The following is a 26,939-nucleotide window of genomic DNA, read 5'->3' on the forward strand; positions in this document are numbered from 1 at the left end:
AAATAACACATATCTGGTTGTATGATCACTTACAGTCTTAGAAATTTGATTGAATTTTATTGGAATTAGGATGAAACTCTATTTTAGTCCTTTTGTATTAAGAAATTTCATTATTTTTCCTTTTCTTTTGCATCCAGCCTCTCTTTCTAAATTCAGCCCACACTTTCTTTTGGGAAATCCACCATTAAAATGGTCAGGGGGAAAGGTAGTTCTAACCCCTGAATGGTTGGGTCCTTCTTCTACCTACCCCAAGTAGCCAGGAGAAAGCACTCAGACCTTCCAGCCTTTCAAATCAGATCAAGTTCAAACTCTTAACTAGGTAGAAAGGGCCCTTACAGACTGTCCTAGTTTCACTCTTCCACCTCCTCTCCAGTAGTTTCACTCTCCCATCTCATCTCCAGAATCCTCATGCACTACTCATTCTGAACTACTTAATGGTTTGAACTGTGTCCCCCAGAAGGCTACATGAAGTCCTAATGCCTAACACATCAGGATGTGACTTTATTTAGAAACTGGGTCTTTACAGAGGTAATCAAGTTGAAATGAGGTCATTAGGGCAGACCCTCATCCACCATGACTGGCCTCATTATGAAATGAGGAAACGTGGACAGGGGAGACACGTAAAGACTGTGATGACACTCAGGAAGAATGCCACAGGAAGACAGACTATTGGAGAAGCCCCCACGTGTCAAGCAATGACTGAGGCTACCAGAAGCTAGGAGAGAGGTGTGCAGCAGTTTCCTCCTCCCTACTTCCTTCAGAGACAGTGTGCCCCACTGACCACGGTAATCACACTTCCTGCCTCAAGACCCATGAGACAATGCACTTCTAGTGTCTTAATCCACCCAGTTTTTAGAAGTTTTCTATGGCCACCCTAGGAAAGCAATACAACTGCTTACTGCTTCCCAGAAGAATCCCAGAAGAATTATTCCCAGAATAAATAAGTAAATATAAGGAAGGTTCATGTCAAACATCCCAAGATTTCAGAGGAAAGCAGTAGAAACAACCAGGGATTTTTCATGAGAAACAAGGCATTTGAGCTAAGCATTACAGTTCACATTGGTTTCCACAGGCATAGACAGGGGATGGCATTTCTAACTCAGTGAATACTTGAAGCAAAGGTGTGAAAGCAGGGAGGTTTAGATCATGTTTAAAAGAAAGAGATTGTTTCTTTCCTTTATGTATTAGATGTGTACAGTGGACCCTAAGAATAGTACTGTCAATGGCTAAGTTTAATTAAACTACTTCTAGAAGCAAGCACACAGGAAAATAATTCTAGTAGTTCCTTTGTCATGCTTAATTAGTCTTAACTCCAAAAAAAAAAAAATCTCTTAATTTTTGGTTATACTCTAGATAAATTCTAAAAGTCCCCCCAGTCTGGGAACTTCTAGAACTTACCAAGTAGTAAAAAATATAAAGGATGGAATACATCATAAAGATGTCAGAGTCTTATCTTGGGACATAAGAACACTTAACATTATCATCATCTTTTGGGCAGCCCGGGTGGCTCAGCGGTTTAACACCGCCTTCAGCCCAGGGCCTGATCCTGGAGACCCCGGATCGAGTCCCACGTCAGGCTCCTTGCATGGAGCCTGCTTCTCCCGCTGCCTGTGTCTCTGCCTCTCTCTCTCTCTCATTCTCTCTCTCATAAATAAATAAATAAAATCTTTAAAAAAAATTCAACCCTTAAAAAAACATTATCATCTCTTTGTTGTCATAAGCTCATTAAAGGAATATTTTAACAAATATTTCATTTTTTAAAAAGATCTATTTATTTATTTGTTTACTTATTTATTTATTTATTTATTTATTATAGACATAGAGAGAGAGAGAGAGAGGCAGAGACACAGGAGGAGGGAGAAGCAGGCTCCATGCCGGGAGCCAAATGTGGGACTCGATCCTGGGACTCCAGGATTGCGCCCCGGGCCAAAGGCAGGTGCTAAACCACTGACCCACCCAGGGATCCCCTAACAAATATTTCTTATTAAATATTTAAAGTTAACAATATTCAAAAAATTGAAAAGTATTTTTCACTTAATAAAAAAATGAAACATCATCATTTCAGAGTTAGTTATTATCCTTTAAACTAAGAAAAAGACAGCTTTGTGAAAAATTTCCCACACTGTCCTCCTCCTTTCCCCAAACCAGAGAAAACAACATGCTGTCTGGAGGTGAGAAATCAGTGCTTTAAAATTAAACACGCAGGGGTATCCATCTGGTATTCACTACATGGGAGCCAAGGGTGCTGTTTTCCGTGTAGACCGGCCTTAGAAACACACAAGATTATGACAGTCCCAAAGAGGTTCCTGAGGTCCTACCAATGGGCTGGCTACTACGTTGAGAAGCAATGTTGGCTCACCTGTTTCTACACAGGAACTGTTGGTCTCTTTCAGAGACATGATTTTTTTTTTTTTTTTCCCAAAGGAACCACACAGGTCTGCAGGGTTAAAGGTGTCTGTGCTCCTGAGCTAACCAGGACAGAAGGATACACAGAGCCTCCCTGGGGTCAGAGGCCCCCTAATAACTCCTCCCCTTTACCCTTTGTACACTCCTCATATAAAAGACCACAAATGTGGTTTTAAAAGAAGTAAAAACAACTAGTGAAAGGACATAAAACTGGATAAGAACCCTAAGAGCTGGAAAAGATTAAGCTGTGCTACAGTTTAAAATACAAAGGTTACCAAGCAAGTCAGAGTGTTTATGACCAGACAAGTCAGCAAATGCCGTCTGTGCAGTTACTTCACGGGCAGAATGTCAAGGCCTTGGGCTCGCAGCCTAGGGCTGCCTTCCTGCCACGGCCACAGCCTCACGCTGGAGACCTGGACCACGTGCTCCAGGCCCTGTGAATTCTCCAGCTCCTCAAACATCCCGTGATTTAAATTTCTGAGCCCTGTAAATGCTATGCCTCTTGGTTTGCCCTTTCCCTTCCGTCACAGCAGGCAAACATCTATTTACTCTGCTCAGAAAGCATCACCAGTCTTGCTCGCCATCCTCTAGACATCACCTTAAGCACTCCACATACATCCATTCCCTGAAGTCTCCCTCCAGTCCCCTGATGCAAGCTGTCTGGTCACTGAGCCCCCATGTTACAGATGAGGATACCTAGGAATAGTGAGATTCAGCACTCTCCCAAGGACACTAGGCCAGAAAGCGCACAGCTAGCAGGAAACCTGCCTACAGAGCCCAAGCTCCTAGGGGACACAGTGTACTCTAGGGCCCCCTGGGGTGACTTTATGATTCTCTCAGAAATCATCAGTCTCACAACACTTACCGAAGCATTTCTACAGGATATATTTATATAGTCCTCACATACCTTAAATATTAAGCTTCTTGAAACATGGAGCAGTAGGGGTGCCTGGGTGACCCAGGCTGTTATGCATCTGACTCTTGGTTTCGGCTCAAGTCATGATCTCCTGGTTGTGGGATCGAGCCCCAAGTCAGGCTCTGTGCTCAGTGCGGAGTCGCTTCAGATTCTCTCTGCCTCTCACCCCCCACCTCTCTCAAATAAATAAGTAAAAAAAAAAAAAATTTAAAGAGCTTCAACTTACTGCAAATTTCTTTCCATACCCAACTCTACTACCAATAATTTACAAAAATCAATTAGAAAATATATACAGGGGTGCCCAAGTGGCTCAGTTGGTTAAGCGCCTTCAGCTCAGGTCATGATCCCAAGGTCCTAGGATGGAGTCCTGCATCCAGCTCCCTGCTCAGCGAGGAGTCTGCTTCTCCCTCCCCCTCTGCTCCTGCCCCCTGCTCATGTTCTCTCTCCTTCAAATAAATAAAATATCAAAAAAATTAAAATATATACAAAGTGAATTAAATGAAAATAATTTTGCAAAACTCATGATATATCAATCCCCCTTTTTCTTGACTAAGACATTTCTCTGTTTCCTTTTAAAAATTTGGCAAGTATCTATTCTTTTTATCTCAACTTGGGTACTTCTACTTCTTAACGAATTGTGCTCTATTTTTTTTTAATGATTTTTAGTGCCTATCTCTGCAAGCAAGTGGTATATTGAAAGAGTAAATGAAGCACTGTTTCTATTCATTTGCTCAGTCATTCATTTATGAAATAATACTTCTTGAAGCCCTACACATTTGCTAGCTGAGATGTTAGATCAAGAGAGAGAATTCCTGGTCCTTAAGAACTCAAGCTGGTAAATATGCTGAGAAACCAACTAATGTAGACCAATGGACAGTTGATCTACAAGAAGAATATGTACCATATTGTGGCAGAAAAGGACATGGAAGATGATGGGAAAATTGTAAAGGCTTCGCAGACCTCAGCCAGTGGTGCATCTGTTATTCTGGAAACAGCAATTCTCAGGGCAGGCTGAAATTCCAGTAGAGGCCAGTGGTTTGCCAGGGGCTGTCGGTACATGGTTCCATTATGGAAAGAATGGTAAATATTCATCTTTCCGTGCTCCCTAGCTTCACCCTGTCCTTGTGGGAAGACTGACAAGAGGGTGAAAGCAGATGACACAGAGTCAATGCAAAGGCTGCACTCCCTGAAATCTGTGGGTTCCCAAAAACAATGCACACCTGGCCTAATAGAAATCTGACACAAGTCAAGATAAGCCTTGGTGGATCCAAGTGTTCGCAGTGCCCGATAATTACTGAGCTGCCCTGTTTTCACCTCTAAAACTCATTGCTGGGTGTCTTCTCCCCGCTCTGAGGGTGCCGTGCCTCCAAGTGGGGGCTTCTGGGAGAGCAGCATAGATGACTGGGAAAGTTATCTTCCTTTGTAAACACTCAGAGACCACACATGAGATGGAGACACCAAATAATTCCTAAGACAGATCCTTTATTCAATCCTTGTTTAATATAACATTGATTCCATCTCCTGGCTCTCTGGTGTATTGAAGTGTGGAAGAAATCCAGAAGGCGCTCACTTTGAAAATCACGGAAAGTTTTGAGAGCGAAGAAAGAAAAACTTCTTGTAATGCTATTTTGTTCTTTTGTAACCTATATACATGAGCTGGTTCTGCAAATGCAGCCGTGGCATAAATCATCTGTGAATTAAAAGTCAGCAAAACAATGAATGGAAAACCCCCCAGTGGATGCTCTGCTCTCTTCTTAAGGCACAAGAAAAAGAAAACTATAAGGCATGAAAGAAGTTAGACTTATAGATGTTTGGGGTTTTCCAATCACTTTATATTTCTGCGAAAGCAAATCTTCCTGATGGCTAGTTCCTGCCTCATGCTGACAGTTTACAAATAGGAATGGCAAGGTCCCATTTCAGAGCAGACAGTATGGAGCCCTCCTCAAAAGCATTTTTAAATTAGAGTGACAGAGCTTCACAAGCATTCCTGGCAGTAAAGGATGAATATTAATGCTTGAAGAAAACAATAAACTAGATCTGGATCTGTAGTCTTTGGCCTCCCCACCCCCCACGGTAAGAACAAAGATAGGCCTCCTGCAGCTGGATGTTTGTCTTTTTGATTTTTACATTCGTAAGGGGAAAACGCACAATAAGGTAACTCTTGACAGCAAGACTTCCTATTCTATTGATATATACTGCTTCATTCCAGAGCATTACCCTCTGGGTTCCTCCAAATCCAGACATACAAGCATACACACATAAAGTACATTTGATAGAAAAATTTATTTATTCAAAATAGAAATGAGGACTCGCAGGTGAGGTAACATGGCATGGCTTGAGGACAGATTTATGTAAGAAATTCTGGCCTACTTTATAGGAGAGTTGTGTGCTTGCTGTATTGAAGTATAAATAACATGCAGTGTTGGTGTTACATTATGTTGTACACAATAGATCGATTCAACAATTCTAGAAGTTCCTCACAGCTCATCATGATGAGTAGACTCTCAATCTCTTTTACTATTTCACCCCATTCCCCCCACCCACCTCCCCCGCAGTGACACCAGTTTATTCTCTGTATTCAAGAATCTGTATTTTTTTTACTCTTTTTCTCTTTGTTCATTTGTTTTGTTTCTTAAATTCCACATAAAAGTGAAATCATATAGCATTTGTGTTTCTCTGACTGACTTACTTCACTTAGCATAATACCCTCTAGATCCATCCATGCTGTTGCAAATGGCAAGATTTCATTCTCTGTTATGGGCAAGTAATATTCTGTTGTATATGTAATACCACATCTTCTTTACCCATTTAGTTGTTTTTAATTGCTCAAAGAATTTGGTCACGACATGAATGATATCAGGAGCTGACCCACCTATCCAACTACATTATCTTCAATTTGCTTCTTTGTATCAGGGAGATCTTCAGCTAGATGGAAACCAAAAGATTCCTGTGTTCTAGATTTGAAGCTATTTGTCTTTGGAATGTTTCTCTTTCCTTCTGGGTACATAGTGTACCAAAAAATTCCCATCAGGCTCTGTATCAGCTTCAAATTTTGTCCAAATTCTAGCTCTAGAGCTACTTAAAAATCTTTTCAAATATCTTGTCAGGTTTTAGCCAGAGCAAATAGTAAACATTCCCTGCAGGATTGAATAACCCTATGGACCAAAGAGACATCCCCAAAGAGGGTTCAAAAGATAATATACTCCCCAAATCCAGAGCCACACTCAAAGACAACCAAAGAAAGAAGACCTAGATAATCCCCTTAAAGCTGGCAACAGTCAACAGAACCTTAGGTATAAATGGGGGTGCAACCCACATTTCTATGCAGGCACATCCAGTCACAAATGGAGTGCAATGTACATTTCTGTCCAGTCATATTTGGGGCCCCCAACCTCACAGCTGAACCATCTGCATATGTGAGAACAGGTAACCTGGGTGCTCCCGGCAGGCAGAAAACCAAGCCAAGGTCTCCGAGCACAAAATGAGACAAGAAAGAAAATTGCTGTTCCTGGCAGAAAATGATCCACAACCAATGGATTTCCCAACACCAACTTAACAAGAGTCTGGACTTACAGGTCTTTCATTACAATATTTCTGATGGCTTGTAATAGTCTGATTCATGCTCAGATTTAGATTTTTAAAATAAGATTTAGATTTAGATTTGATGATCAAAACAGTCCAATTCTAATTTCAGCAAGTCCCCTATTACAGAATTCTAATTCCTGTTTTTTTTAGTCCTTTAAAGGCTGCCAAATGCTGTGGATCCAACATAACTACCTAGAGTCTCTTCCTGACCCCAGAATTTTCTGAGAATTTTTTTAAAGAAGCTTTTATTTATCTATTTGACATAGAGAGAGCACAAGCAGGGGGAGCAGCAGAGGGAGAGGGAGAAGCAGACTCCCCACTGAGCAGAGAGCCCAACGTGGGGTCGAGCTCAGGACCCTGGGTTCATGACCTGCGCTGAAGGCAGACATTTAACCAACTGAGTCACCTAGGCACCCCTTTTCTGGGGATTTAAATAAATCTAAGAACCTTTCTGTGGTCTCCAGAAACTTTCTGGGCACTTTAACAAACCCCAGAAAGGGGTCCCAGATTCATTTTTGAAAAAAAAATATGTTATTATTGTTACATTATTATTATACATATATATTGTCATATGTATATACACGTATATTTTAAATAAAGTCAGTTTGGATCAGAGAGCTGCATGCAAGGGAGCGGAGCTCAAATGCAAGAGGGACTTACCCACGGCCTCTGGTAACGATGAGGAATGCTGAACCTGGTTTTAGCAGGTGCCTTGCCTGTGTGTCTCCTTGTCCTGTAGCCTGCTAGCAGTCAGCTTCAGAACACGTTCTTCATCACCAAAAACTGCTAAAAGAATATTAAGAAGACAATTTAGTTGATGCAAACAAACCCTACTGAACACTCCAGGAAGTGGCAGTCTCTGTTCTCAAGGGTCCAGAGAAGTAAAATGGGGCTAGGACAAGAAGCTTTTATAAGATAAGGAATAAAGACAGGAAACAAAGAATATCTGATTGGCTGGGGCCAAACACTCAACCTTTTTTGGGTGAGAAGACCCAGAGGTGGCCTGGTGTTTGGGGACTGAATGGATACAGTGCAGATTTACTGTGTAAATGTGGGCTATCTACAGGAACTCAAAAGCCACCTAAGTTTTTGGTTTGCTGACATGGCACTCTGGGCGGGAGTGGCCCCATCTCGGGCCTAGACAGTTTTTTCAGAACCTGTTAAAAAATAAACTTTGCCATACAAAAACGTTAAGTTTATTTAAGTAAAACTAAGAGTGGTCAGATGTGCAGGGCAAAGGCATATAAGGAGAAAGTGCAGAAGCAGAGTAAGGAAATTATTTGATTGGCCAGAGTTTAAAGCCTCGTTGTCTTTTTGTGAGTGGTGGTCCTCAGTGTTTTGATTTTGTGACTTTAAGGCATGTACAGGCTTAGAGTGTGGTTTGCTCTTGTGAGCCGCCACGGCGGACGTGCGAGCCAGCTGGGTCTGAGGGCCTCCTGGTGCAGCTAACCCAACAGGCATAAGCAAGAACAGGCCCCTGACAATAGCAGACTCCTGGGGAAGAGCAGTTATTTTTACTGTCACTTTGCTAATATTAGTGTCACTATCAATAGCAATGGCATCTTGATGGAGGTAAACCAAGATTTTTATCTACCTGGGCATTAAATAGGGTGAAAAGCAGGAGGAGGGTGGTTTCAAAAAGCTTCCAACAAATCCAGCTCCTAGCCTGGCTCTGCAACTACTTGTATGACCCAGAAAAGTGGCTTAATCCTTCAAATCTCTCACTTAATATGAACATTATAGCTGTATTTACTTTATAGGATTTTGTGAGCCTTATAAAGGAGACTTTAGGTACAGTTCCCAGTATCATTTCTGGTTCATAAGTAAGTGCTTAAATAGTGCTAGCAATTATTAGGACATTTTATTACTTAGTCTCAATGAAGGTCCATTCTGGCAAGAGAATCCTAAATGTCTGATCCCTTATGAGAGGGGAAAATTATGGATTTAAAAAACTCATTTGAAATCTATTACAGAAAAACAAAAGCAATAAAATGTGAAAGGGAGGGGCGGAAAAAGACAAACATGCTCTGAAAATATTGACAGGTAAAAGGAAAGACTTTTTTTGTTTGTATATTTTATTGGAGTTCGATTTGCCAACATATAGCATAACACCCAATGCTCATCCCATCAAGTGCCCCCCTCAGTGCCCGTCACTCAGTCACCCCAACCTCCCGCCCACCTCCCCTTCCACTACCCCTTGTTCGTTTCCCAGAGTTAGGAGTCTCTCATGTTCTGTCTCCCTTTTTGATATTTCCCACTCATTTTCTCTCCTTTCCCCTTTAATCCCTTTCCCTATTTTTTATATTCCCCGAATGAATGAAACCTTTTCCGACTGATTTACTTCACTCAGCATTAATACCCTCCGGTTCCATCCATGTTGAAGCAAATGGTGGGTATTTGTCGTTTCTGATGGCTGAGGAGTATCCCACTGTATATATAGACCACATCTTCTTTATCTAGTCAGCTGTAGAAGGACATCGAGGCTCCTCCCACAGTTTGGCTATTGTGGACATTCCTGCTAGAAACATCGGGGTGCAGGTGTCCCGGCATTTTACTGCATCTGTATCTTTGGGGTAAATCCCCAGCAGTGCAATTGCTGGGTCGTAGGGCAGGTCTATTTTTAACTCTTTGAGGAACCTCCACACAGTTTTCCAGAGTGGCTGCCCCAGTTCCCATTCCCACCAACAGTGCAGGAGGATTCCCCTTTCTCCACATCCTCTCTAAGATTTGTAGATTCCTGCCTTGTTAATTTTCCCCATTCTCACATTCTCCTTACTCATTGTGAGGTGGGATCTCATTGTGGTTTTGATTTGTATTTCCCTGATGGCCAGTGATGCGGAGCATTTTCTCATGTGCTTGTTGGCCATGTCTGTGTCTTCCTCTGTGAGATTTCTGTTCATGTCTTTTGCCCATTTCATGATTGGATTGTTTGTTTCTTTGCTGTTGAGTTTAATAAGTTCTTTATAGATCTTGGATAGTAGCCCTTTATCTGATACATCATTTGCAAATCTCTTCTCCCATTCCGTAGGTTGTCTTTTAGTTTTGTGGACTGTTTCTTTTGCTGTGCAGAAACTTTTTATCTTGATTAAGTCCCAATAGTTCATTTTTGCTTTTGTTTCCCTTGCCTTCATGGGTGTATCTTCCAGGAATTAATATTGTGAAAATATCTATACTATCCTGGGCAATGTACACATTCAATGCAATTCGTATCAAAATACCACGGACTTTATTCAGAGAGTTGGAACAAATAATCTTAAGATTTGTAAGAATCAGAAAAGACCCGAATAGCCAGGAGAATATTGAAAAAGAAAACCAGAGCTGAGGGAATCACAATGCCGGATTTCAAGCTGTACTACAAAGCTGTGATCATCAAGACAGTGTGGTATTGGTTCAAAAACACATAGATCAATGGAACAGAATAGAGAACCCTGAAATGGGCACTCAAATCTATGGTCAACTAATACTCGACAAAGCAGGAAAGACTATCCACTGGAAAAAGGACAGTTTCTTCAATAAATGGTGCTGGGAAAATTGGACAGCCGCATGCTGAAGAATGAAACTATACCATTCTTTTACTCCATACACAAAGAGAAACTCAAAATGGATGACAGATCTAAATATGAGACAAGAATTCATCAAAATCCTAGAGGAGAACACAGACAACATCTTTTTTGAACTTGGCCACAGTAAAAGGAAAGACTTAAGAGTAAATGTCGGTATTTTATTTAACAAATGGTTTATAATACTAAGGACCAGGCACTACTATAAGCACTTCACAGATGTTAGTTTATATAATCCTAATAACCCCACAAGGTAGGTATATTTGTATCCTAAGCTTACAAATAAAGGAGGGCCAAAAAGGTTAAGTAAGCCATCCCCAGTCACACAACCAGCCAGTAGCAGGGCCAAGACATGAAGCCAGATGAATGTTTCAGCATCTGTGCATTTACTCTTTTTACTATTCAAAGAGGCTTCTCTTTCATACATTTTAAATGTGTGCTCAAAAAGACCAGTGCAGGGGTGCCTGGCTGACTCTGTTGGTAGAGCCTGTGACCCTTGAACTTGGAGACTTGAGTTTGAGCCCCATTTGGGTGTGGAGCCTACCTTAAAAAAATAAAATATTAAAAAAAAGAAAAAGAAAAAATCAGCACAAAAGCACTGCACAAGGACTTAGAAAAAGGACAACACTGAATCCTTGTATTAGTCCCTGTCTTTAGGGAAGGTACGGACACTAGGGTTTGTGGTAGGACAAGAATCCAATAAACAAGGCTTGAATAATTCCACTGTGGGGATGACAAGAGCGTATAATCTTACTAGTAAAACATGAAATGAACGTAGGAAGTTAATTGGAAATGTAAGCCCTGTGTAAGGGCCTTAAGAATAAGAGGGAGTAAGATTCTATTTTCTCCCCATATGCCATTTTAGCCCTAGGAATCCAAGAGCACCAGAGTTGGCACACAGTCTAAGATGATGACTAAACATGTCATTTTGGAGAAAAAGCACACTCTGCCTCCACTCTGGGGTGATGATGGAGTAGAGTTTGCCAACTGCTGATAGCAAGAAGCTTGTGTTTGCAAAATACCATGGCCCTACCTACCCCAACACACCAACATCAAATTATAAATATATTCCATTTTGAGCTCTCCGTCCCTGCTACTGTCACAATGTGACCTTGACTGAAAGAAACAAGACAATGCAAAACATAACCATTTCTCCTCTAAACTTTATCAACCTTTTATAGCTTCATGCAGGTGTTGATTAAAGAGCCATTATTGGAGTCTTCATCAATGTAGATTCCTAAGGCATGATGATTTATTCACTAGCTATCATGTTAAGATCTGAACCACTGAAGTTGTCACCAGCAGGACCCCAAGACCTCACCTTGACTCCCCACCTGCTTGTACTCACAGACCTTTGTCCCACATTTTTCCCTGAGCTCTTCTCCCCAGCTTCTCTCTTAAACAAATGGAAACCAGAAACCACCCCTCACAGCAAGCAACTGCCCTGACAAGACCTGCAGCTGGCTCTGACCACCCAGACCAGTTTGAGTAAAACCCCACTCATGCCTGTGCAGATGGACCATGGCATGACCTCTAGAGTAATTGATGACTACAATTACCTCATTCTAATATAAAATCTTGGCCCGAGGAGGGGCACAAATGTCATTACATAACATGTAATGTATATGCAGGCATGTTTCCTTAACACATACGCCCAACCTCATGCCCACCTCTACACATCATAACAAGTCTTCCCTAATTGAATATTCATCCTAACCCTAAACAAAGAAACCCATCCACCCTTGCTCAGAGAGTCAGGGCTTTGGAAGTTACTCCTAGTGATCTCCTTACTCATTGCAAATAAATTTTACTTTGTGTGCCAACCCCACCTGCTGTACCTGTGTCTCACCAAGGAGCAAACCCACCTTGGTTCTGTTCTAAAATGCACCTTTACCAACTTCCATGAGTTGAGCTCCAAGAGTAACAGTTAAGTACAACTCCTGTATATACTTTTTGTGAGAAGAACATTCTTCTAGTGAAAATTCAGTGGACAAACACAAGTGTATATGTTCATATGGAGGGTAGATTTAGCAATGTGCGTCAAAAAGACTTAAAATTATGCTTATAATCTGATCCAGAACTCCCAGCTTCATAACAACTTTAAGAATATATACTAAATTTTTGTGTAAGGATGTTTACTGTATGAGTGTTCATGAAAATTTGTGACATCAAAAACGAATTAAATATCCAATGACAAAATGCAGTAATTTATGATATATTCACCAAATGTAATAAAATGCCCTCATTAATAAGATGGTGCAGAGGAATGTTTAACAATGATGTGCAGAATGGTTTTTAGTGCATTGCATTTATCAAGTGCATAGAAAAAAGAAAAAGTTTATTCTGAAATATAAGAGATAACTGATTCTCATATTTTTTTTAAATTTACTTTGATTTCCTAAATTTGTTTCGGAGAACTTCTGCAATAATAGAAAAATTTCATTTTTTTTAAAGATTTTATTTATTCATGAGAGATGGGGAGGGGGGCAGAGACACAGGCAGAAGGAGAAGCAGGCTCCATGCAGGGAGTCTGACGTGGGACTCAATCCCGGGTCTCCAGGATCACGCCCTGGGCTGAAGACGGCACTAAACTGCTGAGCCACCTGGGCTGCCCCTCACATTCTTTTTAATGTAAAAATTTGTTCCCAGTCCTGAGAGTCCCAAAAAGATGAGTTCAGAATCCCCAGAACCTAACACCGATAAGCAGAGACTGGACTGAACCGAGGAAATGTTGAGGATCCCCTCCTACTCTATAGCTTTCCATAAAACATTTTTTGTTTTTTGCTGTCATAAAACAACATATGATATTCTCAACCAAATGCATATTATATTCTAGAATTCTCTTAAAGCCCTGGGGCCCTGCTCACATTCTTACTTGTGAGCTAGGATGGATACTGTAATGAGAAAAACCTTAAAAACATCCTTTGCCTTTTTTCCTTAAATGTCCTAGAGAAGCGCAGCCCAATACAACTGTCAGTATTAATGGCAATATTCAGTATTTTTGCTGTACCTTATGTAGCCACTAGAGACATGTGGCTATTGCATGTTTGAAATATGGCTAGTGAGACTGAAAACCAGAATTTCTAATTTTATTTAGATTTCATTAATTAAATGTGAATAGCCTTGTGTGGCTGAAGGCTGCTATAGTAGACAGTGTAGCAGAAGCTGTCAGGAATAGTTGGCTGACGTTTCCTTTTCTGGATTCCACTCTGGACCTTTCTAGCTCTTCCACATTAAAGTCCCTACCCAACATTTATCTACTCATTTATCTATTCACCTACATGAACTTTATTAAGTAAGCATCACATGCCAGTCTTGGTACTGAGATCTAGTAACTCAGGTGCCAACAAGGCAGCAGTGACCCTACCCTCGTAGTGTAGCAGAAATGTTATTGCTCCAAATTGCACACCCTGTGATCTGCCTCACAAAAGTCCACTGAGGTAAAAATGATGGAATCTGGTGCATCCAGTCACTCTGTGTTCTGCTCAAATTGCGTCCTCATCAGCACAGTCAGCTCAGTGTCAGAGCCCACCCAAGCTCCCTTTCTCTCCACTGGGTGCTTGAATCTTCCAAGATCCATTCCTTAAACTGAAGGCTAAATGTTCTCCTGCCTGAGCTTCTCTTTCTGAGCAGATCCTTGATCTGCTAGATCAAGGGATTGCTTGATCCTTCAGAGCACAAGGCTTTGTTCATCTAAGTAAAAGGGAAGTGGACATAAAGGGTAAATAAAGATACTTCTCTCCACCTCTGGGAAATTAAACAACTTCCTACTAGCTAAAAGGCACAGAAGAAAACTCTGTATGTCTTGAAATCCAGCTTCTTTGGGGGCAGGCCTTCATTTCGTCTAGATCATTGTACTAGGAATTGTAGATGACCAAAGATCTGAAAGACTGGGTCCCTACCTTCCATAGAACCCCAAGTAGTGTAGGATCCAGTGGAAGTCACCATGTGTCTCTGCTTTCTTAGAAAACAGTATCCTTCTTAAAGCACTTAAAAGGTAGTGAAGGAGACCAAAACCCGGGGGCAGGGCCATTTTGTGTTCATCTTTCCATTTAAGACAAATGTAGGGATGCCCAGGCGGATCAGCAGTTGAGCATTTGCCTTTGGCTCAGGGCATGATCCCAGAGTCCCAGGATTGAGTCTTGCATTGGGGTCCCTGCATGGAGCCTGCTTCTCCCTCTGCCTGTGTCTGCCTCTGTCTCTTTCTCTCTCTCTTTCATGAATAAATAAAATCTTTAAAAAAAAGACAAATGTAAAAGAACCTGGCATGCCTCTAAACTATGCCCAGCCATATGACAAAGAAGATAAAACTACAGTCACTGCTTTAAAGGAGATTAAAATTTAGTTGGCTTTACATGTAGTTCATGTGTCTCACATATATGAAAGTATTAAAACTGTAACTCTCAGAGTTCTCCAGAGAACCAGAACCAATAGAAAAACATATATTCTATATATAGAGAGAAAGACTTATTGTAAGGTATTGGCTCATGTGATTATGGAGGCTGAGTTCTATGATCCTAGATGTGCAAGCAAAAGACCCAGGTGAGCCAGGGGTAGCTCCAGTCCAAGTCCAAAGACCTGAGAACCAGGACCTCCAAGGGCAAGAGACCTAGGTCCCAGCTCAGAAGTCAGGCACAGAGTAGTTTGAACCTTCCTCTGCCTTTTTGTCACATTCAGTCCCCAAACTAATTAGATGGTCCCCATCCATGCTGCGGATGGCCTGCGGCTTTGTTCACCCCACCTATTCAAACACTAATAATCTTTTCCCAGCACATTGTCACAGACACACCCAGGCTGGAGACCTCATGGCCCAGTCAAGTGACAGACAAAAATATCCACCACAGGCTTTCCCCATCCAATAGGGATTTCCTTCTATATGGCCTTTAGGAGTCCTTGAAATGCTACTCATGTGGCTCAGGATTCTGCGTTCCATTTGTGCAAAGGGGATGGCACTGCTGCAGAGTCTGGGCTCAAATTCTGAAATTCCCACTGTGGGCAAATTATTGAGGCCCCCTAAGCTTCCTTTTCTCATTTGTAAAACAGAGACAAAATCTGCTTTGTGTCAATAATGCAAACACTGAAGATGAAGTTTGAGCAGGGCCTACCACTGTGCCCACTTGTTAACAGGCATTTGACACCGTCTAGATTGATCTGGGAATAGTCTTTGAGGGAATATTTATTGCTAACATCAAATAGACAAAACTTCATATCGTAGCCTCAGAAAATAGCTCTTCTCCAACACAGGACAGTTAGTAAGCTCTCACATGGTGTGAAGAACGAGGCGGACACCATGTGGCCTTCTCAGTGCTGGCTGGCTGTGACCAAAAGGCCACCGAGTGATGGATCTTTCTCTGGAGAGAAGACGGCGGGCAATGCAGTCCTAAAGAATCCTACTGAAGTTCTAAGCTGGCGGGGCTTTTCTGCACCTTCAGTGTTGTATCTCCCACCTGGAGGAACGAGAGCTCCAGATGGGTCAGTGCCAAGCCTGAGGCATTGATGGTCGGCTGGCAGGATGGCACCACCCTCTTCACCCAAGAGACAACGAGAGGGGGTGCTGATGGCCTGGTGTCTTGCCAGTGGCCCTTGGAAGCGTGGTTGGGAATGGCACCCGGTTCCCCCCACTCCCCTCTGCGGGCTGTGCTGCAGGGAGTGTGCACTCTGACCTGGGCCACCACTAGCGAGGACACCCATCCTAACCACATCCGCTTTGCCATCATATCTGTTCTTCACCACGGAAAGATGCGATGCTGCTCTTTCAGGCTCTTCCTGTGGAGCGAGCTAGCATAGGATGTCACTGGGGGGCTGTGCGAGTGGAGCACCCCCAGAGCCTAGGGCAAGAGTTCATCACGCAGCCTGGCACTGATGCTATTTTCAGATTCTCAATCCAGTCTATCCCAAGAGCAAGGGTCCAGGGAAAAGGCCAAGCAGCCTCTGAGGCACAGAATTCATAGAGATCGACCCTCCCCTCAGATCACTGGAAAGGTCTGTTTGTGAGCAAGAGACTCTGTGCTTGCTACATGTTTCCTGAAAACAACCACTTAATACTCTAAATATATACTCGAGTCAGAACAAGTGACGTCATCATCCTAGGAAAGACTTCCAGAAGCATTTCTTCGATAACTGAGATGCAAATATGAACCAAGCTTCTTATCCTGATGACTTCATTACCAAATAACAACCAGCTATCAAGGTGCTCAGGCTGACCTTCGAAACTACTCTGGGACGTAAGTCAGCACAGCAGGCAACGCAGTTCAGGGCAATTACAGGCACAGCTCAAGTATTTACAGGACACAGCATTGTAAGAGAACGACCTTTCCGGAATTTCTGAGGGAACAGTTAGATCCTGCCACGGTGGTGGCCCATCAGCGGTGGGGAAAGACCAATTGCTCCTGAGGGTGGAAAATAATTTTGCAGGTCAAGCTAGTGAGGGATGGCATTTCTGCTTGCACTACATGCAAAGCTGAATGAGCTTGCTACGGTATTTTTTTTTCCATGATTTCCTCATGACAATGTTGTGGTTTACTTTAGCAGGGGGTGGAAAGCTGATAAGTATAATTGCTGAATCACAGGATGTATAGGATGTAAATATTTGCAGGGCAATTAAAAACCATTTGCCTCTTTTGCTTCTTAAAGTAAAAGGCATGACTCAACAGCAAGCGGGTGGAGATTTTTTTTTCAAAAATGTAGACAAGATTTCAAGTGGCGAGGATATGAAATGGTTTATTGAACACTGCTTCTGTGGTCTGGTCCGATGTAATGCTGGAGGAAAAAGAGCACAGTATTGTGGATTAGGAGAAATGTGTCATCAAATAACTAAAAATAACTTTCAAGAGAACACCCCGAGGTTATAAATGATCACGGTGTGTGGTGCTGTCAATTATCAACCCAAGCAGGGGCATCCTTTGCGGGGGGGGTGGTGGTGTCTAACCGCCAAGTCGCTATTGTAACAAGCCATGGAAGGTGCCTCATTCACACCACCTGTAGGATGGCAGTTAAAATAGCCATGTCAGTAGACTCACAGCTAATAATGCCAGTTTTCTGGTTGTTTCTACAAACAGTTTTTCTTTTCAGCTCTTATCTGGTCCATATGTAAAGATCTCCTATGTCTCACTCTATATTCCAAGTAATATTTTGATTGCATTTGATTCATCAATTGAATTGCTAACATTCTGATCTTTACTACCAGTAGAGATGGAAAAAAAATTACATTCTACATATGTAGAGCATGTTGGGCTTGCATGAGGTAGGAAAGAAGAGGATTAAACAGTACTCTGATACTCCTATGGCAAGGTTAAAATTCACACACTACAATTTAGATGTGCAGAAATAGTCATTTATTATGTCCTAGGACAGACCTCATTTTGCCCTGGATCATCTATTTCTCTGATTAAAAATGAATTTTATATATATATATGTATATTCCAAGCAACCAAGCAAACAGAAAACCCCCGATGATGAATGGTAACTTTGTCTCCTGTGGTTATAAAGGCTCAGATTAATTCAATCTCTTTAGGGTATAAATCATCATTTTGGAGTTTTGGGGGGTTTAAGATTTTATTCATTTGAGAGAGAGAGAGAGAGAGCGAGCGCGCACCAACTGAGGGTGAGTGGGAGAGGGAGAGGTAGACACCCAATGAGCAGGGAGCCTGACCCAGGGCTCAATCCCAGAACTCTGGGATCATGACCTGAGCTAAAGGCAGACGCTTCACCGATTGAGCCACCCAGGCACCCTCATTTTGGAGTTCTTACCTCTTTTGTGCTATTAGGAGCATATCTAAGGACATACAATCTCATGGGCACAAGGAAAAGGGAACTTTGATCCACACAGCACACACTGCTAGCCCTGCTGATTCTAACTGATGAATAACCGGTGAGTCTTGGCATAGGTCTCGCTCTGAAATTTCAGCATACATTGTGGATTATGGCTCTAAGGTCTGTGTTCACAAGGTAAGCAGAGTGACTGCTCCCATGAAGCTCAATAAACTCCTTGTGGTTTCACATTTTGATTTTTGCTGGCAGCATGGATGCTTTGAAATTTAGTGGCCTTTCCTTGGGGCTCTTTCACTTTGCACTGGTTTCCTCACTCCGAACCAGGACAACCCTTTTGCAGTTAAGCCTAATTTTATTTAGTTATGCTTATTTAAGATTTTTTTTTTTTTTTGAGAAAGCAAACAGAGGGGAGGGGCAGAAGGAGAGGGAGAGAGAAACCCGAGCTGACTCCACTGAGTGTGGGGACAGACTCGGAGCTTGATCTCATGACCCTGAGATCACAACCTGAGCTGAAATCAAGAATCAGACGCTTAACCAACAGTGCCACCCAGGCACCCCATAGGTACGCTTACTGTTAATTTTCAGCCACCTACTTCTTCCTTCATGCAGTCATCCTGGGACATCCAGACCTTTAATTATTTGAGAGGGAGCACGAGTTGGGGGAGGAGGGGCATGGAGAAGCAGATTCCTCGCTAAGCAGGGAGCCCGGAGGCAGATGCTCACCAACTGAGCCACTCAGGCACTCCAGGGGATAAAGCTTTTATTATTTTTTTATTGGAGTTCAATTTGCCAACATATAGCATAACACCCAGCGCTCATCCCGTCAATTGCCACCCCTCAGTGCCCATCACCCAGTCACCCCAACCCCCCGCCCACTTCCCCACTACCCCTATTCATTTCCCAGAGTTAGGAGTCTCTCATGTTTTGTCACCCTCACTGATAATTTCACTCATTTTCTCTTCTTTCCCTTTATTCCCTTTCACTAATTTTTATATTCCCTGAATGAATGAGAACATATAATGTTTGTCCTTTTCCGACTGACTTACTTCACTCAGCATAATACCCTCCAGTTCCCTCCACATCGAAGCAAAAAGTGGGTATTTGTCATTTCTGATGGCTGAGGAATATTCCATTGTATACATAGACCACATCTTCTTTATCCATCATCTTTCGATGGACACCGAGGCTCCTTCCACAGCTTGGCTACTGTGGACATTGCTGCTAGAAACATTGGGGTGCAGGTGTCCCGGCATTTTACTGCATCTGTATCTTTGGGGTAACTCCCCAGCAGTGCAATTGCTAGGTCATAGGGCAGATCTATTTTTAACTCTTTGAGGAACCTCCACAGTTTTCCAGAGTGGCTGTACCAGTTCCCATTCCCACCAACAGTGCAAGAGGGTTCCCCTTTCTCCACATCCTAACATTTGTTGTTTCCTGCCTTGTTAATTTGCCCCATTCTCACTGGTGTGAGGTGGGATTTCATTGTGGTTTCTATTTGTATTTCCCTGATGGCCAGTGATGCAGAGCATTTTCTCATGTGTATGTTGGCCATGTCTGTGTCTTCCTCTGTGAGATTTCTGTTCATGTCTTTTGCCCATTTCATGATTGGATTTTGTTTATTTGCTGTTGAGTTTAAAAAGTTCTTTATAGATCTTGGATAGCTCTTTATCTGATACGTCATTTGCAAATCTCTTCTCCCATTCTGTAGGTTGTCTTTTAGTTTTGTTGACTGTATCCTTTGCTGTGCAGAAGCTTTTTATCTTGATGAAGTCCCAGTAGTTCATTTTTGCTTTTGTTTCCCTTGCCTTCATCTATGTATCTTGCAAGAAGTTGCTGTGACCAAGTTCAAAAAAGGTGTTGCCTGTGTTCTCCTCCAGGATTTGGATGGAATCTTGTCTCACATTTAGATCTTTCATCCATTTCGAGTTTATCTTTGTGTATGGTGTAAGAGAATGGTCTAGTTTCATTCTTCTGCATGTGGATGTCCAAGGGAAAAATCTTTTAAAAATCGGTTTAATGTCTTAAAATAATCATTTCAGTTACACTTCTTAGTCAAAAACTCTCAGTAGCTGCCAAAGCTTTCTTGATCTTGTACAAAGGTCTAGGGCACTAAAGGCATTTACAAGACCCTCCCAGGCTTCCCTCTCATTTCTGTGTGAGAGAGGAAGAGACTTAACAATTCTAAGCTAAGACACAGCCAATGAAGAGGAAACTGTCAAAAGGTAGATTTTGTCCCATCTAGTAGAGTCCTGTGTAATGTCAGAATTAGGTTCTGAAATTAACATTTATGGTAAATACATTTATAAAAATCATCTGTGAAATTCCTGAAGTTACCTAGAAATACAGGTCAGTCTCTGAAAAAGTCAAAAAATACTATCTTGCAGTTAGCCCAATAACCAGGTTTTATTCCTGAAATAAGTGTGTGTTGCATGAAAAAAGATCTCTCTTCAAACTCTGCTATCTTATTTGGTGATGCTCACATTACAAACATGGGACCAATGGATCAACAAAACTATTACATCTCCTTTTTCTAGAGGAAGCAGAGTTCAAGCTGCCTACGTTAAATGTGATTATGATGTAAGGCCACTCTAGAAGGGACATGTCCTGATAAATACTGCAACTTGATAATGATATGGATGGGATGATGCTGACAGTGATCAGGCAATGAGAATGAGAATGGATGATAACACTATTTGCCTATCTCTGTGCTAGGTAGGTCATCTAATTTCATCTTTGCAACACCCCCAGGAGTAGATACTATTATCCTTCCTATTTGAAGAAAAGAAAACTGAGAGGTAATATTCAGAGAGATTGGTATTTTACAGCATTAAGTAATCAGCCTAGAGAGAAGGCAAATATTTTTTTTTTTTAAGTACTCATCACCTTAGACTTACCATTTTCTGATTAAAAAAAAAAATCAGAAAAGGGACAGATTACCCTAAATGCATAACCTGAATATTTACATGAAACCTATCGCAAAAATATTTATTTTTGCTAGAAAAGAAAAAGAAGAGAGAAACTAATTATAGGATTCATTCGCTGTTACGAAGAAGCTGTATTATTTTCTTGCTTGGAATTCTAATATAAAATAATTCATAAAATTCCTGGGTGCATTCAGAACTGAATAGGCATACTTCCTACTTGAGGGATTTCTATTGTTTCCACATGTACACACCAATTAAAACAATTTCAGACTGAATTTGTTATAACATTTCAGTTTTGCAGAGCAGGTTTTTAACATTAGACTTTGTCCCTCTATGCATGCTAATCTTCAAAAACACTTTCTAAATCAGTCTTTGCTGATAAATATGTCCATTTGCTCTGGCTTTTTGACTCATGTTCCATAATAATTCTGATTTTTTTTCTGAGCCATAAACTGGAGGCCCGGGAAGAATGAACCCACTGGGTTTTCTTTCCTCTTTGTAAGTTTATATGAAGGTGAGGAGACATGTCTTTCATTAAGTAGATAGTAACTCCTTAAAGTTTTTGGAACCAGATGGACGAAATGATAAGCTCTCTGTTGATTAGAATGTCTGATTCCTTCTAAGAGACTCTAAAGGAAGCCAATTAGCATCAGCAGATGTGTGTGCCCTGGACAAAAGGAAGGAAAAGAGGGTTGTGGTAGTTTTTGGGGGGACTTGGGTGGAAAAAAGATAAGACTGCTAGAGAAGGGCAGGGGCTAAGGCTTTGTTTATAAAGTCAAAGGAGGGCAGCCCCAGTGGCACAGCAGTTTAGTGCCGCCTGCAGCCCAGGGTGTGATCCTGGAGACCCGGGATCAAGTCCCGCATCAGGCTCTCTCTCATGGAGCCTGCTTCTCCCTCTGCCTGTGTCTCTGCCTCTCTCTCTGTGTCTCTCATGAATAAATAAATAAAATCTTCTAAAAAAAATAATAAAAAAAATAAAGTCAAAGGAAACAGGGCAGGGTGGGGGTGAAGAGGGGAGGAACAGAGAAGGACAGCCCCAGATCTGAGGGAGAGCTGCTGCTCTGGGATCCAGGGGGACACCGTATGCTCAGGTGTTGGTCATGGAATGTATACTCCAGAGGTAGGAGAGACCAGGAAAGCCCTCTGCTCTCACAGCATCTTCCCTTCTGAGACAGTACTCTGGAATCAAGCATTCTAAGGATGTTAGGTCACAATAAGGCTCCAATATTCCTCAGGGCTGAGCCCAACTCCCCAAGTAATTCGGAGCGCAGCCCAGACCAATGATGCTCAACACAAGGATAATGAGAGCCAGAGGAGTAATTTAAAGTTTTACAGTAACTACAAAAGAAGAAAAAAGGAACAGGAGAGCTGAATTTGAGTATTATACTTTAACCCAATGCCCAAAATATATTATCATTTCAACAACCAATATTTTAAAATATGAATGAGCTATTTTACATTCTTTTTCTTGTACTAAATTTTTGAAATCTGGTGTGCACATTGTATTTACAGACCATAGCACATATTGTGTGGGAGCTAAATTTTTACTGGGGAATGCATGATCTGGACTCAGACTTCATAAAATTCGCAGTTGAAAAAGTAGATTCACCTACTGATTTCCCAAATATCCTTAAATGTTTCCCAATAACTGAGGCAAGTAAAAAAAAATCATTTTCTATTAATATTCACATCTGCACTGACAAAACTGATTCATGATTCTTTAGAAAAACTTTGTCTTTGAAGCAGAAATATGTCAGTTTCAACTGTGTCTACCCAAATTAAGTAAATTTAACTCTTGTGTCAGCTCAATGTTATTAACATCAAATTCAAAGAACTTCCTGAATCAAAAAGCAATTCTAAAAGTTTATCAATATCAACATTGTTCCTCAAATTGTTCTAATTTTTACAACCAATTTACATAATATTGGCAATTACAATTAAAACTGTCTTGTTTGTTGATTCGTTTTAAAAATGTATAAAATATTGATTTGAAACATGAATAGTTTTAGTTTTGACATAAATTTTTGTACCTGTCTAGCTAAGTTGCAAATACTTCCTTTTCGAGAGCTTTAAATTTCACTTATTTTTATGCAGTGTGATATAAGTTGAGAAAACATAAATCCCACTGCCATTTTTCATCATTATTACCTCTGTTTCAAAAGATCCTGATATGGGGGCATCTGTTAAAGACAACCATAGTTTGGGGCACCTGGGTGGCCCAGTGGTTGAGCGTCTGCCTTGGCTCAGCATGATCCTGGGGTCCCGGAATCGAGTCCATCGGGCTCTCCACAGGGAGCCTGCTTTTCCCTCTGCCTCTGTGTGTGTGTGTGTGTGTGTGTGTGTGTGTGTGTGTGTGTGTCTCCCATGAATAAATGAATAAAATCTTTAAAAAAATCCTGATATGGAGGTAACAATACATCTTTGTAAAATTCTCACATGACTCACCTAATGAGCACTAGCAGAGAACACAGGATTTCATGAATCTGTTGTCTTTTCTTTCAATAGTTACCAAAACTAACGATAACTCATGATCTGTGAATATATGTATATCCATGGCCTTTACATTTAAATTTGAATAATTTTAACAATTTCATTCATGATACTTTTAAGACTCTCAGTACACAAAGCACAAGTATTTCCAATGTGCACCTTAAAGTGAAATGAAGCAATAAGAAAACATGAGTCTCGTTTCATAAAATTCCAATATATTTGAATTTTTGACCAAATGTAACTAGAGTCTGTTACAATAGAAAGTGACTTTTTGAAACAAATTTGAAATTCTTCTTAACAGAAGTTAAGTATTCAATGTATCTATAGCACAACTTAATTTTCCAGGTCATGAGTTGCTAACAGCTTTTTGGTGAACCTGAAGGCCTTTTGACACAAAAGGTAACTAAGATATTAATGGAGCAATATCTCATACTGCATGATTCATCTTAAACCTTAAAGAAAGTATTTCAGTTTTTCAAATTTTCAATTGATCTTTAATATTTTTAGAAAGACTTTGTGTTTTATTGGTAATTTCTAAAAATATTTTATTTATTCATGAGACACACAGAGAGGCAGAGACACAGGCAGAGGGAGAAGCAGGCTCCATGCAGGGAGCCCGATGTGGGACTCCATCCCAGGACCCCAGACCCCAGGGTCATGCCCTGAGCCAAAGGCAGACGCTCAACCACTGAGCCACCCCAGTGCCCCTTACGGGTGATTATTTGACAGTTTACTCAATGATCTTTAACTTTTTATAAAATGTATTTTTTAGTCTTTTTATTATCTAACAAAATTGCTGTAATTGAAATAATGATTTCTTTGTCATCTATCTAAAAAGGATTTTCTTTTTTTTATGCAAGTATCCAAGTCATTTTATAGCTTGTCAGAGTTACAAGCTCAGATACTGTTAAAAAATAACTTAAAATGTATAAAGACATTTAATTACCAAATTTACTACGTGTTTGCTAAAAATATCTCTGAACATTGTCCACTTTATCTTCAAAAAAATTTTTACACAAGCAAGCAGTTTTGGTTTGCCCAACAGAATGTAATTGCCTCTTATCATTACATTCTCACATATATTTTTCCATTTTTTTTCTTTACTGTTTCCTTCAAAATACCATCTTCTTCCTTTCCAACTGACTGAATCAGACGTATGCCTTTATTTTAAATTTGTCCACACTTATATTAATGTTGAAAGTATATTATCATTTAAACATTTCAATTTAATTATAAATTACAATTTACATAGGTATCACTGTAACTCACGCTGCCTAAATAAAAAATTCACATAAACACATCACAAATACCACCCCAATTGAATCAATCCTTTGACACTGATTCAGTTGGTGGCGTTATGTATTTGTAAGACCAGGAAGGATGTGTGAATCAACACACTCATTACAATGCAACAGTATCTAATCCAATGGTTAGATTACCAATGGTTAGATAATCCAGGGGTTAGATAACCAATACCATGGCTAAAGAGAAATGAATCCTATCAAGACAATAAAGATGTATTTAACAGGGAAATATTTTATATTGTTCTGCTTTTTAAACTGAAATTAATTCAAATCAAATCAAATCTAAGATTCAGTTTCTTGAGTCTCACCGGTCTCTCAGTAACACTCCCAAGTGCTCACTAGCTGCTGATGGCTCTTGGCTCTGAGTAGCACAGCCCTAGGAAAGGTAAAATGCAGTTACCCTTATTTGTTTGTACAGTGGAGAAGGATAGGATTCTCAATTCTCTCCCCACTTGCTACTGAAAGTGTAGAGAAGTTATCTTGATGGGCCTGGCTTCCAGAACAGTGCTCAGGCCACAGCTGCTAATCTTTGATGGCTAGGTACCAGCAGTTCCCATGGTCGGTATGGCTTTCTCTCTTGGACTTTGCCCCTACATTTTCTGCTCTTCTGTTTCCACAGGGAAAGTGACCCAGGATCCAGACCCTTCATACAAACCAGCCATCCTGGGCTCTCAGCTGCTCAGGCCACGAAGAATTTAGACTTATTAACTCTTTTATTTCATCGTGCAAACCAGCTGGCAGTAAGAAGAGCGCCCTAATAGAAGGCAGAAGCTCCACTTTGTGCTTGAGCTCAGATCATCTGTGAACGTCCAGTCTTCCAGCAAGTTCCAAACGGGGCAGTTAGTGGGCAGTTAGTAGAAAGTCAACCCCAACAAAAGGGTGGGAACTAGTTTATCACCTGTTCCTCTTGCAAGTAGCATCTCCTTCTCAGGAACTTTATAGGGTTCGAGTGGTTAGGTTCAGTAATCCTAGATTTCCTAGCTAAATATCACTTGATTATAGCCCAATGCCACACGTATTTCTAATAATTACCATTTTACTTTAATCTCGTGTCACACTGTCATCTTTGTGATAATGACCCTGGAGAAGAAGGATGGAGTCTTTTTATCAACTGACAAATACATGATACTTGGCACAGAATTATCTCTTTATCGAGATGATATTATTAATTGTAGTTGACAATTTTTGAGGTTGATAGAAGAAACTGATGAGAATGTTAATAGATAATATGCCATGCCTGTCTTGAGCCAGAGTCAGAAAGGTCCCTTTAGCGGTCACTTTTGATCCAAGAACATCTCATACCATTGAATGAGACTGTACAGTTTCTCACTCCCTATCACCCTAAGGCCTATGGTTTAACCCTCTTGCTCCTGAAAATAATTAAGGTGTCCTGGGCCACCACTGCCACCTAGTGGTAATTACAGAAACAGGTTGATCCAGAATTGACTCCCTCTTGTACCAGTTCCCGCATACATTCCACTCTTCTCTTTCCATCCCCAGCCTTAAAGTCCTCTATGCTATTTTGCATTACACTCAATGAAGGAGGAAATCAGATATGCTGGCTGGCAGTTCACACCTAAAGTCAAACTTTCAAGGGTCACCTCTCTTCACTCCCTCCAGCTCTGTGGCCTTGGGCAAGTTGTAGTGTTTGTCCAACTGTAAATGTAAAATGGAGTAGTAACAACACCTCCCTCTTGAAGTTGTTTCGAAGACTTCGTTATATAATTTACGTAAAGCGCTAAAATTAGGAGCTGGCATGCAAAAAGCGCTCAATAAATGCCAACAAATGGCAGCTGCTATAGACACATATCCTGTTTAGTCCTTCACATTTCCCCTTTCTCTTCCCTTTTTGGTTCTTTTTCCATCTCTCTCAAATCAACCTAAATCACATCTGATATTTTGTTGTAATAAATGATTAGAGGTATTACCATGGAAAAGGAAAATAATGTCTTTTGACATGAAATTAGACGTAACTAATACAACT

The 26,939-nt window shown here is 41.0% G+C and overlaps 1 long non-coding RNA gene across 6 annotated transcripts in view; it reads right to left on the minus strand.

The window, feature by feature from the left end:
• The window catches only part of LOC111092577, a 64,861-nt gene that overhangs the window by 29,659 nt on the left and 8,263 nt on the right, over positions 1-26,939 (minus strand). For 3 of the 6 annotated variants that reach the window (XR_005379525.1, XR_005379520.1, XR_005379521.1), the window contains 2 exons: positions 7,568-7,693; positions 4,797-5,012 (listed from right to left, as the gene is read on the minus strand). This is a non-coding gene — a long non-coding RNA (uncharacterized LOC111092577). Of the gene's footprint in view, positions 1-4,796; positions 5,013-7,567; positions 7,694-13,057; positions 17,227-26,939 lie in introns of those variants that run through there. The other 3 variants (XR_005379526.1, XR_005379522.1, XR_005379524.1) reach the window with 2 other exon arrangements.

This window comes from Canis lupus, chromosome 26, assembly GCF_011100685.1.
Source record: "Canis lupus familiaris isolate Mischka breed German Shepherd chromosome 26, alternate assembly UU_Cfam_GSD_1.0, whole genome shotgun sequence".
Classification (NCBI taxonomy): Eukaryota; Metazoa; Chordata; class Mammalia; order Carnivora; family Canidae; genus Canis; species Canis lupus.